Below are 18,626 nucleotides of genomic sequence, written 5' to 3'. Positions count from 1 at the left end.
AATTCTCAAGGACCAAACTAGTTTGCTGTTCTACCCTATTTTGAAATGCATGCAGTTAAGGGCATAGGTAGATTAGCAAAAAAGAAAGACGAGTTTAAATGTAGTTTGGGGGGCCAGTGCTGTGGCCCAGTAGGTTAATCCTCTGCTTGCAGCGCCAGCATCCCATATGGACGCCAGTTCCAGTCCCGGCTGCACCTCTTCCAACCCAGCTCTCTGCTGTGGCCTGAGAAAGCAGTGGAAGATGGCCCAGGTGCTTGGGCTTCTGCACCTGCATGGGAGACCAGGAAGAAGCACCTGGCTCCTGGCTTCGGATTGGCACAGCTCTGAATGTTGCGGCCATTTTGGGGGGTGAACCAATGGAAGGAAGACCTTTCTCGATGTCTCTCCCTCTCACTGTCTGTAACTCTACCTCTCAAATAAATAAATAAATAAAATCTTTAAAAAAAATAGTTTTGTCCAAACAGTTTACATTTATGCCCAGAAAATGAAATTTAAATAAGTAAAAATTTAGTTTGTATTTTTCACCCACCATATGTATATATATATATATATATACCATATAGATACACACACACATATATATGTATGCATTTAGAAATCTATATATAATAATTGATATAATATACATATATAAAACCTACATCATTTCATTCTACTTCATTGTATTAACTCTCAAAGGAAAAATAAATTACTGGCAGTGAAAAGATTCTTACTGGTTTTCAAGAATTAGATGATAAATGTAGAACTGACATAGAATCAAGGAATGAACTACCCATAGGCCTTCAGGAGAGCCAGTATAATGAAGAATCATGGAAAAAAATAGATATTCCACCGAATTGGGGGAAGAAATAATACCAGGTCAACTGTTCTGAGTAAGTACAGAGATCTGAAGGAGAAAGAGGACTGAAAATTGCTGGACTCTACAAACAGGACCTGCTACTGATTTGTGTAAAAGATTTGTTGATTCCTATTTCCTCGATTATCATTTCATCTTACTTCAAACTTTCTGTGTTGGTTTTGAAATGTTTATGAAACGTTTACTCAGGAATCATTATGCTATGAGAGTGTTATTTTTTTCCAAGAGCTCACTCTGAGCTTTGTCCCCGGAAAGAAGGCAAATGAATGGCTGTATGCTCTTTTATGTGGTATGTCATATCACTGTAACTGAATTCAAGTGTGAGTCCCTTAAGAAAATTTAATTTGGGCAACCATAAATCTTAGCTTACTTGCTGTAATTTTCCCATCCTAGATATCTCTTCTAAGAATTTAATGAATTTGGATCCAAAGCATGAGAAAACTGTGTTGGTAAGATTTCCTCTATCAGTATTTTATCTGAAAAACCTTATGCTACATACAACATGAAAAAAATCAAAAGTGACTGCTTTAATATATATCTTTACCATAATAAAATGGGTGGCCACTTACCTAGGCAGCTCAACAGTTATCTATCTGAATCGCGTTTTTAGTTTTAATTGTCACTGCAGATTTCCTCCAGAGAATTATGATGAATGTCCAGTCCTTATCAAAGATTTCCAAGTCTCCTCTCAAAAATCTCTCAATAGCATGATATAGGTTTGATAATGAGCATATATTATGTCCCCAGTAACCATATGCCTTATTTGGGACAGCACAAGTTATGTGCTTGCACTGGCTGTCTCTTCTAAATAGTGCCTAGTTGGATACAACCATGTTTACCTTATTTCCTTTTGCTTTTGAGGTAAGGGAACTAGTCTAGTACATGTTACAGTTTTCGCTAATATATTTATCTTTTCAAATTAAAGCCAATTCTACTTCCTTGGAATTTACATTCTTTTAGTAACTTTCATTTTTTTTCCTATAGTCCACTGTATTTTAGCCTTCAAAAAATTTCCTTTCCTGTTTTTAGAAAACATTTAAGTTCTGGACTGCAAGTAACTGGTCTTCACATTCTGTGCATATGATTAGTATGTTCTCAAATACTTCCTATATACTTGAAGCTCTAATCTACTGGGTTAATAAAGTGAAGAATATATAACTTCGTTATTCTTACAAATTATATTTTTAAAGATTTATTTATTTAATTGAAAGGAAGAGTTACAGAGAGGCAGAAGCAGAGAGAAAGAGAAAGAGAAAGAGAGATGGGTCTTCCATCCACTGGTTCACACCTTAAATGGCTCCAATTGCCGAAGCTGAGCCCATCTGAAACCAGGAGTGAGGAGCTTCTTCTGGGTCACCCATCTGGGTGGAGGGGCTCAAGGCTTGGACCATCTTCCACTGCTTTTCCAGGCCATACCAGAGAGCTGGATTGGAAGTGGAGCAGCCAAGACTCGAACTGGCGCCATATAGGATGCTGGCACTGCAGGCCACAACTTTCTCCACTATGCCACAGCACTGGCCCCATAAATTGTATCTTAAGTGTGCTGAAATACTCAAGGTATGAAATTCTGCCATAATACTTACTTTTTAAGTTTACTAATAAACTATTGTATATTCATGTTTAACATATTTGTAAGCTATAGAAATATTACTAATTGCTTTATATAAGTGTTCTGTGAATTCAGTAATAGAATATGCAAGTTAAGAGATATTTGTGAGAAATTTTTACATGGCTTTAGTTAGTGTCACTATGCATTTATCTTTTTAAAAATACATGGCTGGCTTATGTCAGCAAAATGTTTATAGGTCAAGAATAAATGCACCTTAAATGATAGTGGTTAATAGAAAAGAAGCTCTTTTAGAGATGGAAAATATCTACAAGGATAATAAGTATCTAAAATTATAAGTATAAATAGAATTTTCCCGTTAGACACCATTACTCAATTTCTTGTCAATTATTTCTCTGGCATATTATTTCAGCAGGACCTATTTTCTACATTACATTTGACAAATAATACACAGCTTATATAATGATATGTTTACTGGATAGGCAACCTGGCTCCAGGAGCTCTCTGGCTGGACACTGGGGGATTTTTTAATCATATGCAAAATGAGAGAGAGACCAGTTGGTCCTTAAATGTCTTTCTGAGCTCTGATTTACAGAAAGATGTTCAAGACTGGTCTGAGGGATAAATATTTCTAAGCAGAGGTCCTTGGTTGTGACTCTATTTCTTTGTACGTTAATGAAGATTTTCTGGAACCATTGAGAAAATACCCTAATTTCTTAGAAGAATGTGATCTCATAAGCATATCAACAAATCTAAGGCTTCCAAGATCTCAGGAAATGAGAAGTTATGGCTTTGAGTTCTGCTTTTATTATTAAATATCAGATCCTAGGCAAATTGCTTTATATCACTCTACTTTCAATATCCACTTGTATATGTATAAAATGGAGATAACAACTCCTGTCCTACCTTACTACCTGCTTGTTGAGATAAATATATGTATGTGGTTGTATACACATGTACATGTTTGTATAAAAGCAGTAACCAAATTAACAGCATTAGTTCATTTTATCAGACTAGAAGTAATCTCTCATTTTCACAAACAGTTTTGAATCAAGTGTTATGTTAATAATTTCCCTTACATTGTCTTCCCTTAGAGTTCAAATTGCTAGTCTTCTTTTCTAGGAGAAAAAGTGAGATTTAAAATTGTTAAGTGATTACCCCAAATTACACTGACAGTAAATAGCACAGCAGGGATTCTAATTTAACTTCATCTTCTTTTTAAGACATTTTATTTAAAAATCTATTTTTATTAGAGAAAGAGAATGACAGAAAGAGATCTTCCATACCCTGTTTCACTCCCCAATTGAATTGGTAGGGCTGAAGCCAGGAGCAGGAAACTCAATCTGGGTCTCCCACATGGGTGACGGAACTCAAGCAGTTGAGTTGCCAACTGTCACCTCTCAGAGTACACATGAGCAAGAAGCTGAGACCAGAAGTTGAGTGGACCTCAAACGTAGGCACTTCCATATGGGATACCGGCAACCAAATGGCATCTTAACTACTGGGCCGAACAGCAGCCTGAGACATTTTCTTGTTTCTTAAAGTATGTTTGCTTTTACTTCAAAATGTCAACTCAGTTTCTAACCAGCAATGAGTAAATTTTGTCTAACACAACTTAGAAACCAACACTGCAGTTTAGAGTTTGGGGTAGTAATCTGCAATGCTAGGAAAAAGTGCACTCTATTCCTTGGCATTCTGTGACTCAATATATCTTTAGTGACCCCCACCCCCAACCATGTCTGCCTGTTTAATCCATGGGTTTATAAACTTTTTTGATTTTATGTCTTAAACAATGTACTTTGGGGTTGGCATTGTGGTGCATTGGGTTAAGATACCAATGTTCGGATCCTATATTGCAGTACCGATTCAGGTATCACCTGGTGTACATCCTATCCAGCTCCCTGCTAATATGCTGGGAGAGCAGCAGAAGTTAGGTCCAAGGATTTGTATTTGGGCCCATTCCACTCACATGGGAGGCCGAGATGGAGTTCCGGGATCCTGGTCTTAGCCTGACCCAATCTCGGCCATTGCAGTTACATGGGGAACTAACAATTGGAAGATATTCTCTCTCTCTCTCTCTCTCTCTCTCTCTGTGTGTGTGTGTGTGTGTGTGTGTGCGTGTGTGTGTGTGTGTCTCCCTATCTCTTCACTTTGCCTTTCAAATAAATAACTCTTTAAAATGATATAAAAGGATTCGAATTAGAATTCTGTCTAGGTGCCTTCCTTATATAACATTGATTTTACTTTTCCCTTGGTTAGTTTGTATCTCTGTTTTATTCTCCTATAGGAACAAGAGTCGTCTGAGTATTAGAGGCATTATTTTCACAATTCTTGTCTTTATAATCTTCTGTCTTTTCTCCTCAAATTCATTCCAATCAGACACCTTTGTCTCTCACCTCTACTATAACAATACCTAAAGCCTATATTCCCCACCATCCAAAACCATGTTCTCTGACATCTACCATTTAAAATATCTAATTATTGTCCTATGCATATTTTTAAGTCTATGTTCCCACTTTTCCACTTTTTGTTTTTTAAAGATTTTTTTATTTATATGTGAAAGGTAGAGGTACAAAGAGAGAAAGAGGGAGAAAGAGAGAGAGAAAGAGAGAGAGAGAGACCTTCCATCTGCTGGTTCACTCCCCAAATGGCCATAATTGCTGAGGCTGGGCCAGGCCAAAGCCAGGAGCTTCTTCCAGGTCTCCCATGTAGGTACAGGAGTCCAAGGACTTGAACCATTTTTCTGCTGCTTTCCTAGGCACATTAACAGGGAGCTAGATTGGAAGTGGAGCAACTGGGACTCGAACCAGTGCCCATATGGCATGCTGGCACTGCAGTCAGATGATTAGCCTTTTACTCCACTCTCTAGACCCTCCACTTCTGAATTATATCATAATTGGCATTCTGCCTTGTTTCCCTTTCATTGCACTTAAAACTGCTCTTTCATAGTCAATAGGCCTATCAAATGCTAATTCCAGCTTTTACTCTTTTCTTGAATTTGCTTACCCTGTCTGTTGTAATTAGCACACTTTCCTTTAAAAAAAAGTACACTACTTGACTCAATTTTTTAACTCTCCTCCTAAATTTCATACTAGCTATTATGAGTCATCTTTATTGAGTTATCACTCCTCCTTGCACATTCAAATAAATAGGGGAGAAATGAATGGAAGGAGATACTATAATTCATGGATTTCAAAAAGCTTTTGCACCAAAATAAATGTATCTTTTAATTCTATTTTCTGTTTGATTTTTGGAGTATGTTTATATCTGTGGTTCTAGCTTGTCCCTTGTGGGAATAAATAAAGACCACCAAAATGAGAACGATTATGGGCTATTTATTCAGAGCTTAATATAGCATCAGTATTAGCCAGTATCACTTTTGTTTAACAGGGCACCAAATGCAGACAGGGAAGTGGGAATACTTTATAGAGAGGAGATAGGACAGAGTGTTTCCCGAATGTCCTGACTACAGGTTGTTGGTGTGGGAAAACTGGAATTAGGCTAAAGAGAAATGCAACATTCTATGCATTTGGTTTAGGACATATAGTTAGCTTTCTCTAATTCATCCTGATTTGAAAAATTAATGGGAAAGGGAAGTAAAAAATAAGGAAACTGGAAGGTATTGCCCAAGTTCTGATCATTTTGAACCAACTGTTGCAGAAATGTGGATTGGCTTCTAAGAATGGTTACCTGCTAGATTGTGGTCATCATTCAATTTTTTTTAAGATTTTATTTATTTGACAGGTAGAGCTACAGAGAGAGGGAAAAAAAGAGAGAAAGGTTTTCTATCGACTGTCCCACTCACCAAATGGCTGCAACTGCCAGAGATTGGCCAAAATGAAGCCAGGAACCAAGAAATTCCTCCAGGTCACCCATGTGGATGTAAGAGTCCAAACATAAGGGCCATCTGCCATTGCCTTTTCAGGCCATCAGCAGGGAGCTGGATGGGAAGTGGAGAAGATGGGATGTGACCTGGCACCCATTTGGAATGTAGGTGCTGCAAGTGGAGGCTTAACCTACTATGCCACAGGGCCAGCCCCCGTAGTTCCATTCTTACATACAGTGTAGGCATCATTTATTTCTCCCTTTGCTGCTGATGCTTTTTCTACCTTAGACCCTTGTATTGATCATAGCTCAGAAACAAGGGCTTCATAGGAGTTTGCGTTTTTCTGTAGGCACATTAATGAAGCAAGATGTTCATTGTAGTACACACAGTGTTAAGTGATCATCTAGTGAAGGGGCTTCTCAAATGTATGTCAAAGCCATTTTTTTCTACAGTGATTTTTGAAAGAAGATGCACAATATAAAATAGCAGTTTTCCAAATATTTAATTTGCCTCCTGATTTACACAGATTAGGAGATTATTTTAAAAAATTAGAACACTCCTTTTACTTATCCATTTTCACTTATTTTTTTTCCAGAACATTTTCATTTTTCTTCTATCCTTTAATTTCTGTTTCACATATCTTTCCATTCTAAAATCTATTTGTGTCACCTGAACCAGGTATACCACAGTGATTTGAATCAAGAAACAGATAAGTCATGTGTGATTAATAATGCAGTTATACACTGGCAACAGAAAATGAGTAATGATAAGGAATAATTAGCCCCGTCAAGCTTGAGGCACGAATCATGGGGCTTAATGTTGTATAAATACAAAGCCCTAAGATTTTACAGTTTTATATAGCACTGGCATAAATCATGGCAAAACACACTACTGTATTTCACAGATCATGCACACACATTCTTTTTCATCATTTGACAGTCATAGTTCAAGATTTGGTAAGCCACCTTCTGCTGTTCTGTGAGTAACATGCAGCCTCCTCTTAGGTACATCCCAGGAAAGGGCAAAATGTTTCAGAGGCCAGGTGTCAGAGCCCTGAGGCACAGATTCCTCCCATTGAGGCCATCTAAGGAGTGAACCAGCAGATGGAAGACCTGTCTTTCTGTCTCTACCTCTCTCTCTAACTCTTTCAAATAAATAAAATAAATCTTAAAAAGTATATGAAACTGCCAAAGTTTTCCAAATTAGCTGTACAGTTTTTCACAAGCCTGACAATATATGAGAATTTTTACTCTTTCACATCTTCACTAGCTCTTGATATCTTAATCTAATCTAATCATTAGGCAGATATGAAATGGCATCTATTTGTGGCTTTTATTTATATTTCCCCACTATTAATGATCTCAAGCATGTTTACATCTCTGCCCATTTTATTATCGTGAGTCTTGTTTTTTTGCTTTTCATTTATGAGTGTAATTTATAAATATGGCTGTATGTTATGTATTATGAATACAAAGTTTTATAAACAAATGATTTTTTAAAATTTATTTGACAGGTAGAATTATAGACAGAGAGACAGAGAGAAAGGTCTTCCTTTCGTGGCTGCTATGGCTGGGGCTGCACTTATCCAAAGCCCAGATCCAGGAGCTTCTTCCAGGTCTCCCATGTGGGTGCAGGCCCAAGCACTTGGGCCATCCTCCACTGCCTTCCCAGGCCACGGCAGAGAGCTGGACTGGAAGAGGAGCAACTGGAACTAGAACCGGTGCCCATATGGGATGCTGGCGCTGCAGGCAGAGGATTATTCAAATGAGCCATGGCGCTGGCCCCAACCAAATGATTTTTTAATATTTGAATGTTTTTTTATTTTTAAAAGGAATTTTTTAATATATCAGGTTCTCAGGGTCACAGTTAACTCATGATAATTACTACAGCATAATTGTCATCAATTCTAACTTAAAGTGATATTAATGTAAAGAGAGCAGATTCCATGTAGTTCATAGAATTCTGAGACTATAATGATACTTCCCTCCCTTTCTCCACTTCCTTTCTTCTTCCCTTCCTCTTTCCCTCCTTCCTTTTCCCTTCTCCATCCCTTCCTGCTTCCCTTTTCTTTTTCTCCTTTATTATTCCTTTATTTTTCACCCTTCTCCCCCTAAATGATTCTTAACTTGCATCTCTACCAGGTTTTTTCACACGTTTATAATGCTGTAAATTATTAAGAAATACAAATTCATAGATAATGTAACACAATTGATCTGGTCATCACATCAAGATATGCCAACCATGAACCTATTAAAGTAAATATACAGTAAATTACTGTAGTATACCACTTATTGATTCCTCTTTTAGCAGCATCAGAAAAACAAACCAATAAAAAGTATTTCTAGGTTAAATATTTACCATTTTTGTGTGTTAGTTGTACTATTATAATATGTATGTGTAAATCTAATGATTGTACAATATTTTAAGTCCTGACCAACTAGTATCATGTTATATGCAATGTTTATTAAGTAGAGGTTTTCATTTTGTTTTTATATTGTTTACATATTGGTATGTTTCAACTATGTTGATGTTTATGCTGTTAATCAAGGATTTATATATTACTCACCATCGTAAATCAATTTATACTTTTTTTGGCCTATTTGTAAGGGAAGTCTTACTTGAAATTTTGGAATACTTTTTCATTTTACTGAAGTTGTCATAATTTTGGAAGTATTATTTTCTGAAGGAATTTACTGGCTTTCACACAAAAATATGTATACCCCTTTGTTTATGTAAGAGATGCCTCTGTGTATGTTAGAAGCTTCAGTTATCCTATGTTACAGTTAAATCGGACACATTGTATTCATGGGAATGGAATCCACTTAACATCTGAGTGGATGAAATTTTTCTGTGGTTGTACAATAAATATTTCCATGTGATTAAGCTCTGTGGAAATAGCACATAGGATGAAGAATAAATTTAATTGTACATCAGTACATTAGTAAGTGATTGATGGTTTGTTCCAAGTTCCAGAACCAAATATAGTCAGTTGCCAGCTTGTCTTGTATTCTTTGTATCTGTTAGAGTTTTTGTTTTCCTTTTTTTATTTAGTAAATATAAATTTCAAAAGTACAGTTTATGGATTACAGTGGCTTCCCCCCCAATAATTTCCCTCCCCCTTGCACCCCTCCCATCTACTGCTCCCTCTCCCATTCCATTCACATCAAGATTCATTTTCAATTTTCTTTATATACGGAAGATCTATATAGTATATATTAAGTAAAGATTTCATCAGTTTGCACCCACACAGAAACACAAAGTGTAAAATACTGTTTCAGCACTAGTTATAGCATTACTTCACATTGGACAACACATTAAGGACAGATCCCACATGAGAAGTAAGTACACAGTGACTCCTGTTGTTGACTTAACAATTTGACACTCTTGTTTATGGCGTCAGTAATCTCCCGAGCCTCTAGTCATGAGTTGCCAAGGCTATGGAAGCCTTTTGAGTTCACCGACTTCAATCTTATTCCGACAGGGTCATAGTCAAAGTGGAAGTTCTCTCCTCCCTTCAGAGAAAGGTACCTCCTTCTTTGATGGCCCCGTTCTTTCCACTGGGATCTCACTCGCAGAGTTATCAAAACTTTTTCTCTTTGGGGCCGGTGCTGTGGCGCATCGGGTTAAAGTCCTGGCCTGAAGTACCAGCATTCCATATGGGCAACATTTCTAGTCCCGGATGCTCCTCTTCTGATCCAGCTCTCTGCTGTGGCCTGGGAAAGCAGCAGATGATGGCCCAAGTCCTTGGGTCCCTGCACTCACGTGGGTGACCTGGAGGAAGCTCCTGGCTTAGGATAGGCAATGCTCCGGCCATTGCAGCCATCTGTTGAGTGAACTAGCAGATGGAAGACCTCTTTCTGTCTCGACCTCTCTCTGTAACTCTGTCTTTCAAATAAATAAAATAAATCTTAAAAAAAAAAACCTTTTTCTCTTCAATGTTGTTTGTCTTTTCCATTTTATTAAATAACTTCATCATTTGACTGGATAAATAAATAAAGAAATTATGGTATATAAACTTTATGGAGTACTACTCAGCTGTAAAGAAAAGTATAATCCTGTCTTTTGCAACAAGATGGACACAACTGGAAACCATTATACTTAGTGAAATAAGCCAGTCCCCCCAAAAATACAGATATTTTATACTTTCCCTGATCCAAGGTAACTAATAGAGTACCTGAAATGTAATGTATTGGAGTGAAATGGACATTTTGAGATTCGATAGTTGTTTACAACCCTTTTCTCTTCCATTGAGGAACAGTGGGTTTTTTTGTTTGTTTTTGTTTTGTTTTGCTTTTCTTTGTACTATTTGTTGAACTCTTTATTTAGTGTAGGGTTAACTATATGATCATTAACTGCACTGAAGTTAGGTCTTTATAATAATTAACGGTAGGAATGTGAAGGGAAGAGGAAGAAGTGTTGGAGTGATGGTGGGAGGGAGGTTGAGGGGGAAGTATCACTATGTTCCTAAATTTGTATATAAGAAATACATAAAATTTGTATAGCAAATAAAAATTTTTAAAAACTATGAAGCTTATTAGCTTCATAGCTTTCCTATTTTGTAAATTGCATATTTATATTAATCACCAATTTTTGTGTGTATCAACATTTCTAGGTGATTTTCAGAATTTAACACAAAATATTAGTTCAAAGAAGCTTTTGAATATTAGGTATGTATTCAGCATTTAAGTATGCTGGAAAATGATTTTCTTTCTAGTTTTTCTAGGAGTTTTAAAAAAATGTTGTTCCTTTTCAAATATGACCTATTTTTACCCCTCTACCTGTTGATAATGTTTACATTCTGTAAAAATATACATGCAGTTTTATTTCAGTGGACTAGAGAAGTCCCTTCTTATGATTTCATGATCCTCATTACATCCTCATCTCACAGTTCTGCATTACATTTAAAGTCAGAGAATACAACAGAGGAGGATCCGAGGAAGGGAACGCTCAGTGAACATAGAATTGAAAGCTCATCCAAGGCATGCCATGCGTTGTAGAACTTGTTCTATGCCGCTAGATTTGATCATTTGTCCAACATACACATTATGCTTAGTTCCTCCCAAGAGATTTGAATTAAGCTTGAAAAACCAAAAGGTAACTTGAATCTGTCTCATTCAGATTCTGACAGTGATTTTTAAAATAGTTTCACTTTATTAGCAGCTTAACTTAAAATTAATGTACACTATAATTAACTATATTTAGATTGGAAACAATTCTGTATTTCAAATTCAAAAAATCACTTTAATGTGAATAATCTTAGACTATTAAGAACTCCTTCAGTGATGCAAATAAGGAATTAGCACAAAGAAGTATGCATAACCTTTCTTCCTTTGAGCATCAACTGGAGAAACAGCCTTTTATTTTATTTTCCTTTTCTCATTATGTCAGGTCTACATCATGGCTTTCCCCTTAAATTGATAAAAAAAAATCTTAGACTGTTGTATGGTCAGTTTTATGTTTTGTCGTCTTAATGGCTTGTTAATACTTATTGCTGAGTAATCAGTCTTTAATGTGACCCCAAATTCTGAGTCAACCATGCTATGCTTGATTTAGTCAGGCAATTTTCAGACTGCGGGTATGACACTAAATTTTTGTCAGTCTCACTCTATGTCCTTGGCCAGTTCATTAAATTTTAGGGTGGATGAGTATCTTTCTATATTAAGTTGATGATATTCTACTTGTCAAGAATGGAAGAAGAAAGAGCTAATTAAATGTATGAAAGGCCGTTGAATGCTAACAAGTATAAAATAAATGGAAAGTTGAACACAGTTGAACTTTAATGTTTGTACTACATGACTATCAAATATAATTAGTTACAGTGTTCATTTTACCTTTGTCTCAAAATTGTTTTCAATTTGATTATGCAAGTTAAACAATATAGATAACAGATTCCATTTCAGATATATAGTAGATTATTCTTAATTTTGGCTAGGAATAAAAAGAGAAGGAAAATGATTCAGGAAAAATCTTGGAAAAAGCAACCTTAATATAAGACCTGATTCATTATGCTTATGAGAGTGATTATTAACATATGTAGTCTGAGTGTTTAACATCTTTTGGATACCTTGTAATTCATATAGTTTGTTGCTTAACAAATTTTCACATTTTCCCAAAAATAATCTGGTTCCTATTGCTGTCTTTTCTTAATTCAACAACTTCCTCTCTTCAATCCCACTTTCATGTCCCAGCTTAGTTCTATCTATTTTAAGAGTAAATTCAAACACTATAACAAGGAACTGTAATTAAATCAGTGAACAAATGAGTTTTCTCTGACAACAGAAATGAGCATGTGACACAATCTGTATCAATTAAAAAATCTATACCACCTATGTGGGAGACCAGATTAAATTCAGGGCTCTGGCTTTGACATTACCTTGCCCTGGGTATCTCAGGAATTTGAGGAGTGAACCATGGTTGGAAGGTGTCTCTCTGTCTATCTGCCTTTCAAATGAATGAATGAATGAGTGTCTGAATAAATAACTTTTAATTGAGAAAAGAATACATATGCCACATGTATTCAACATTGAAATAGGACTTACCATCAATACAAGAAGACAACACAAGCATAAATTAATGTATGCATAATAAACGTATACCTATAAATATGTACAACATATGTATATATAAAATATACATAATGAGAAGTAAAACTAACTTTATTAGCATGTAATAAATTTATTACATATAATAAATATCCTAGTGCATACCCACACAGACATGAAACAAAATTATTAGACTTGATTAATGAGTTTAGCAAGATAACATATCAGATAAAGATATAAGAATAAATTTTATTTCTTTTTTAAAAAAATTATTTTTTGAAAGGCAGAGATACAGAGAGAAAGAAAGGAAGAGACTGACAGATCTTCCTATCCACTGGTTCACTTACAGCCAAATGGCCCTAATGGCTGGAGCTGGGCTGATCTAAATCCAGGAGCCCAGAGCTTCCTATGGGAATCCAGGAGCCCAAGAACTTGAGCTATCTTCTGCTTTCCCAGACACAGTAGCAAGGAGCTTGTTCGGAAGTGGAACATATGTCTGTATGGGATGCCAGCGCCACAGGCAACTTTACCCACTACACCACAGATCCAGCCCCAAATTTTATTTCTTAAATTAAAACAATTCAAAGAGTGAACCTTTTAAATCAATTTGATTCACAATAGCATTGGAAAAAAATATATAATTGGTTCTCATAACTTGCAGTAGTTACCTTTTATATAGTCTTCTTGAACACCGAGTTAGTAAATACTGAATCATTACAGCACTCTGACCTCAGAATCAGCCCTTTAGGCTTTCTAGTTGGGCAGAAAAGCCCACGAGAGCATTTCAGTTATGGAAAGCCAAGAAACTGTAGGAAGAAAATGTCCTACATGAAGGATCTCTATGAGAGAGACCACAGTGGAAAGAAGTGGCCATCAAAGAAGGGAGGAGAGAACTTCTACATTTTTACGGCCTTGTCTAAATACTGATGGATATTGTGGATTCAAAAGGCTTCCATAACCTTGGCAGCTCATGTCAAGAGACTTGGGTGATCACTGATGTCATACATAATAGTGTTAATTGTTAAATTAATGACAAGAGTCATTGTACACTTACTTCCCATGCAGGACTTTTGTCCTCAAAGTATTGCATTATGATAATTAACTGTAAAACTTGTTCTCAATTTTTTTTCTTCTGTGTGTGTGTGTGTGTGTGCACACAAATTGTTGAAATATTTACTTAGTATAGAGTTGGCCTTCTGCGTATAAATTAATTGGAAATGAATCTTAATGTAGAATGGGACTGGAAATGGAAGGAGGAGGGAGTCGGGGTGGGAAAGAGGTATGATGGGAAGAATCGCTATATTCCTAAAGTTGTACTTAGAAAGTTTGTACTCATTAAATAAAATTATTGCTACTAGGGAAAATAATATATATGTGTGTATATATATATATACACACATATGCTTATATATAAGCAAAAAATATAATATTAAGTTCTACAAATAATCACTCTGGTAGATTCTATTTTTTTTAATATTACAAAAGAGAAAACAAAGTTCATAGCTATTAAAGAATTTTCCTGAGGCCTTCCTACCAACAGATGCCAAATCTGGAATTCAAACTTAGACTACTGAAACCAAAACTGGTTGGTTTCTTACATTACAAGCACTGATCCTTACTTTCTCTATCATCTGATCATCTCTATGAAAGTTGAAAGAAAACAGACGCTGCTTTGTCTGATCTCACCTAGACACCCACATGTTGGACAAATGAAACTTTTTAAGAACTGTGCCCTTAAGGCATGCAGATCTGGCTGAAAAGCCCATGAGAGTATTTCAGGCATGGAAAGCCAAGACACTCTGGGGAAAGGAAAAAAAAAAAGAAAAAAAAAAAAAACCTAAATGAAAGATCTCCGTGAGTGAGATCCCAGTGTAAAGAACGGGTCATCAAAGAAGGAGGTACCTTTCTCTGAAGGGAGGAGAGAACTTCCACTTTGACCATGGCCTTGTCTAAAAATGATTAGAGTCAGTGAACTCAGGGGGCTTCCATAGCCTTGGAAACTCATGACAAGAGCCTAGGGTGATTACTGATGCCATAAACAAGAGTGTCAATTTGTTAAGTCAACAACAGGAGTCACTGTGCACTTACTCCTCATGTAGGATCTTTGTCCTTAGTGTGCTGTACATTGAGATTTAATGCTATAACTAGTACTCAAACAGTATTTTTCACTTTATGTTTCTGTGTGGGAGCAAACCGTTGAAATCTTTACTTAATGTATGCTAAACTGAGAGAATCGAAAATGAATCATGGGCCGGCGCCGCGGCTCACTAGGCTAATCCTCCACCTAGTGGCGCCGGCACACCGGGTTCTAGTCCCAGTCGGGGCGCTGGATTCTGTCCCGGTTGCCCCTCTTCCAGGCCAGCCCTCTGCTGTGGCCCGGGAGTGCAGTGGAGGATGGCCCAGGTGCTTGGGCCCTGCACCCTATGGGAGACCAGGAAAAGCACCTGGCTCCTGGCTCCTGCCATCGGATCAGCGCGGTGCGCCGGCCGCAGCGCGCCAACCGCGGCGGCCATTGGAGGGTGAACCAACGGCAAAGGAAGACCTTTCTCTCTGTCTCTCTCTCTCACTGTCCACTCTGCCTGTCAAAAAAAAAAAAAAAAAAAAAACATATAAATACAAAAAAAAAAAAACAACTGTGCCCATGTTATTGAATGATTTCAAATGCCCAATGAGTATTTTTTTGAACCATAGTAGCTGAATGTATTCTTTTTCTTAATTTTTTTAAAAAAATTATTTAATGTACACAAGTTTTATGTATTTCATGTATACAGATTTAGGAACATAGTGATACTATCCAACCTACCTTCACTCCCGTGTACACTCCACACCTTCTTCCTCTTCCCTCTCTTATTCTCATTCTTAATTTTTACAATGATCTACTTTCAGTTTAATTAATGATCATAAAATTAACCCTACACTAAGTAAAAAAGTTCAACAAAAAGTAGGAATTAAAAAAAAAAAAATAGAAAAAAACACTTCCTAAATAGAAGAGGGAAGGGCTGTAAGCAATCATTGAATCTGAAAATTTCAATTTCACTCCAGTACATTACATTTTAGATACTCTATAGTATATATATATATATATATATATCATAATTAGGTACTCCATAGTGTGTGTGTGTGTGTGTGTGTGTGTGTGTGTGTATACCGTAATTTCTTTATCCATTCAACAGTTGATGGACATCTGGGTTGATTCCTTATCTTAGCTATTGTGAATTGTGCTACAATGAACATCTGGGTATAGATAACTCTTTCAGATGCTGATCCCAGGAGTGAGATGGCTGGATCATATGGTAGGTCTATATTCAGATTTCTGAGGTATCTCCATACTCCCATCCATAGTGGCTGCATGATTTTACATTCCCACCAAGAGAGAGTTAGGGTACCTTTCCCCCCCACATCCTCACCAGCATTTACTTGTTGATTCCTATATGAGAGCCGTTCTAAATGGAGGGAGGTGAAACCTCATTGCGGTTTTGATTTGCATTTCCCTTATGGCTAGGGATCCTGAGCATTTTTTCAAGTGTCTGTTTTCCATTTAAGTTTCCTCTCTTGAAAGCTGCCTATTCAAGTACTTTGCCCATTTATTAACCAGATTGTTTGTTTTGTTGTTGAATTTCTTGGACTATTTATAAATTCTGGATATTAATCCTTTATTAGTTGCATAGTTTGCAAATATTTTCTCTCATTCTTTCAGTTGCCTTTTCACTTTGCGGAGTGTTTCTTTTGCAGTGCAGTAGTCTCTCAGCTTGATATGATCCCATTTATCAATTTTGGCTTTGATTGCCTGTGCTTCTGGGGTCTTTTCCAAGAACTCTGTCTATGTCAATGTCTTGCAAAGTGTCTCCAATGTTCTCTAGTAATTTGATGGCATTACATTGTAGATTTATGTCTTTGATTCATTTTGAGTGTACCATGAATTTTGGTTGGGGATCATAAATACATTTCAGCAAGTAGGTGAATTCACAAATACAACATCTGTAGGCCATGACTAAAAACTGAACTAAGAACAAAAGAATTTTTTTTGAAGTACAAGACTTGAAATTTGAAAACTAAAAACAGTTACTGAGAAAAAATTAATAAATATGCAATAATCAAAGAGATTCTGTCTTTTTATATTAGAAGACAGTAGTTTTAAGGACATTTTCTCTACAAATTAAGTTACAGCTTCAATGAAATCCCTATTAAAATCACCAAAGGTTTGAGTCACTGCCAATGGATATGTCCCCTGTATGGTCAGTTATTTCCAGACGTTGTTGAGTTCTGAAACATAGAAGTTTGTTAATTAGTAAGCAAAGCTGTAATAAGACTATTTGGGAGGAGAGTGCCCCAAAAGATGAAAAGGCTACCCTTATGTAGATTATAAACCCATTTAGCTTGAGCATAGAAAATTATAATAGAAGAACCCACTAGGAGTTTTATTATCAATAACAGTTCCCAGAGAGAATTAAAAGAGAGGTAGGTGCAGCATGCCTGCCTTAAGGTGCAACATTCTTTTTTTTTTTCCCATGGGGATTGTAATTTATTCTTTTTTTTAACTTTTATTTAATGAATATAAATTTCCAAAGTACGATTTATGGATTACAATGGCTTCCCCCCATACCGTCCCTCCCACCCACAACCCTCCCCTTTCCCACTCCCTCTCCCCTTCCATTCACATCAAGATTCATTTTTGATTATCTTTATATACAGAAGATCAGCTTAGTATACATTAAGTAAGGATTTCAACAGTTTGCTCCCACACAGAAACATAAAGTGAAAAATAATAGATGATTTTTTTTAAATGATGATGAAATCAGATCAGACCTATTGTCATGTTTAATCCCAGTGAGAGTCAAGTTGGGAGTTGATAATTTCTTTTTTTTTTTTTTTTTTTTTTTTTTTTTTTACAGAGGATCAGTTTAGTATGCATTAAGTAAAGATTTCAACAGTTTGCACCCCCATAGAAACACAAAGTGAAATATATTATTTGAGTACTCATTATAGCATTAAATCTCAATGCACAGCACATTAAGGACAGAGATCCTACATGAGGAGTAAGTGCACAGTGACTCCTGTTGTTGACTTTACCAATTGACACTCCTGTCTATGGCATCAGTAATTTCCCTATGCACCAGTCATGAGTTTCCAAGGCTATGGAAGCCCTCTGAGTTCTCCGACTCTTATCTTGTTTAGACAAGGTCATAGTCAAAGTGGAGGTTCTCTCCTCCCTTCAGAGAAAGGTACCTCCTTCTTTGAAGACCTGTTCTTTCCACTGAGATCTCACTCACAGAGATCTTTTGCCAGAGTGTCTTGGCTTTCCATGCCTGAAATACTCTCATGGGCTTTTCAGCCAGCTCCGAATGCCTTTAGGGCTGATTCTGAGGCCAGAGTGCTATTTAGGACATCTGCCATTCTATGAGTCTGCTGAGTATCTCACTTCCCATGTTGGATCACTCTCCCCTTTATTTATTCTATCGGTTAGTGTTAGCAGGTACTAGACTTGTTTATGTGCTCCCTTTGACTCTTAGTCCTTTCATTATGATCAATTGTGAACTGACATTGATCAGTTGGAATAGTGAGATGGCATTGGTACATGCCTCCTTGATGGGATTGAATTGGAATCCCCTGGTATGTTTCTAACTCTACCCTTTGGGGCAAGTCAGCTTGAGCATGTCCCAAATTATGCATCTCTTCCCTCTCTTATTCCCACTCTTATGTTTAACAGGGATCACATTTCAGTTAAATTTCAACACTTAAGAATAACTGTGTATTAATTACAGAATTAAACCAGTCATATTAAGTAGAACAGACAAAAAAACTACTAAGAGGGATAATGTATTAAGTTGTTCATTA

General features: G+C 36.5%; 1 long non-coding RNA gene across 2 annotated transcripts in view; it reads left to right on the top strand.

The window, feature by feature from the left end:
* Positions 1 to 2,755: 2,755 nt before the first annotated feature.
* Positions 2,756 to 18,626, top strand: part of LOC100341411 (uncharacterized) — a 406,490-nt gene continuing 390,619 nt past the window's right edge. For both annotated transcript variants that reach the window (XR_011386936.1, XR_011386937.1), the window contains exon 1: positions 2,756 to 3,966. This is a non-coding gene — a long non-coding RNA (uncharacterized lncRNA). The remainder of the gene's footprint in view (positions 3,967 to 18,626) is intronic.

The sequence above is a fragment of the Oryctolagus cuniculus genome, chromosome 2 (assembly GCF_964237555.1).
Source record: "Oryctolagus cuniculus chromosome 2, mOryCun1.1, whole genome shotgun sequence".
NCBI lineage: Eukaryota > Metazoa > Chordata > Mammalia > Lagomorpha > Leporidae > Oryctolagus > Oryctolagus cuniculus.
Note: the sequence above shows the minus strand (reverse complement) of the source record. Positions and strands in the feature narration are given on the sequence as shown.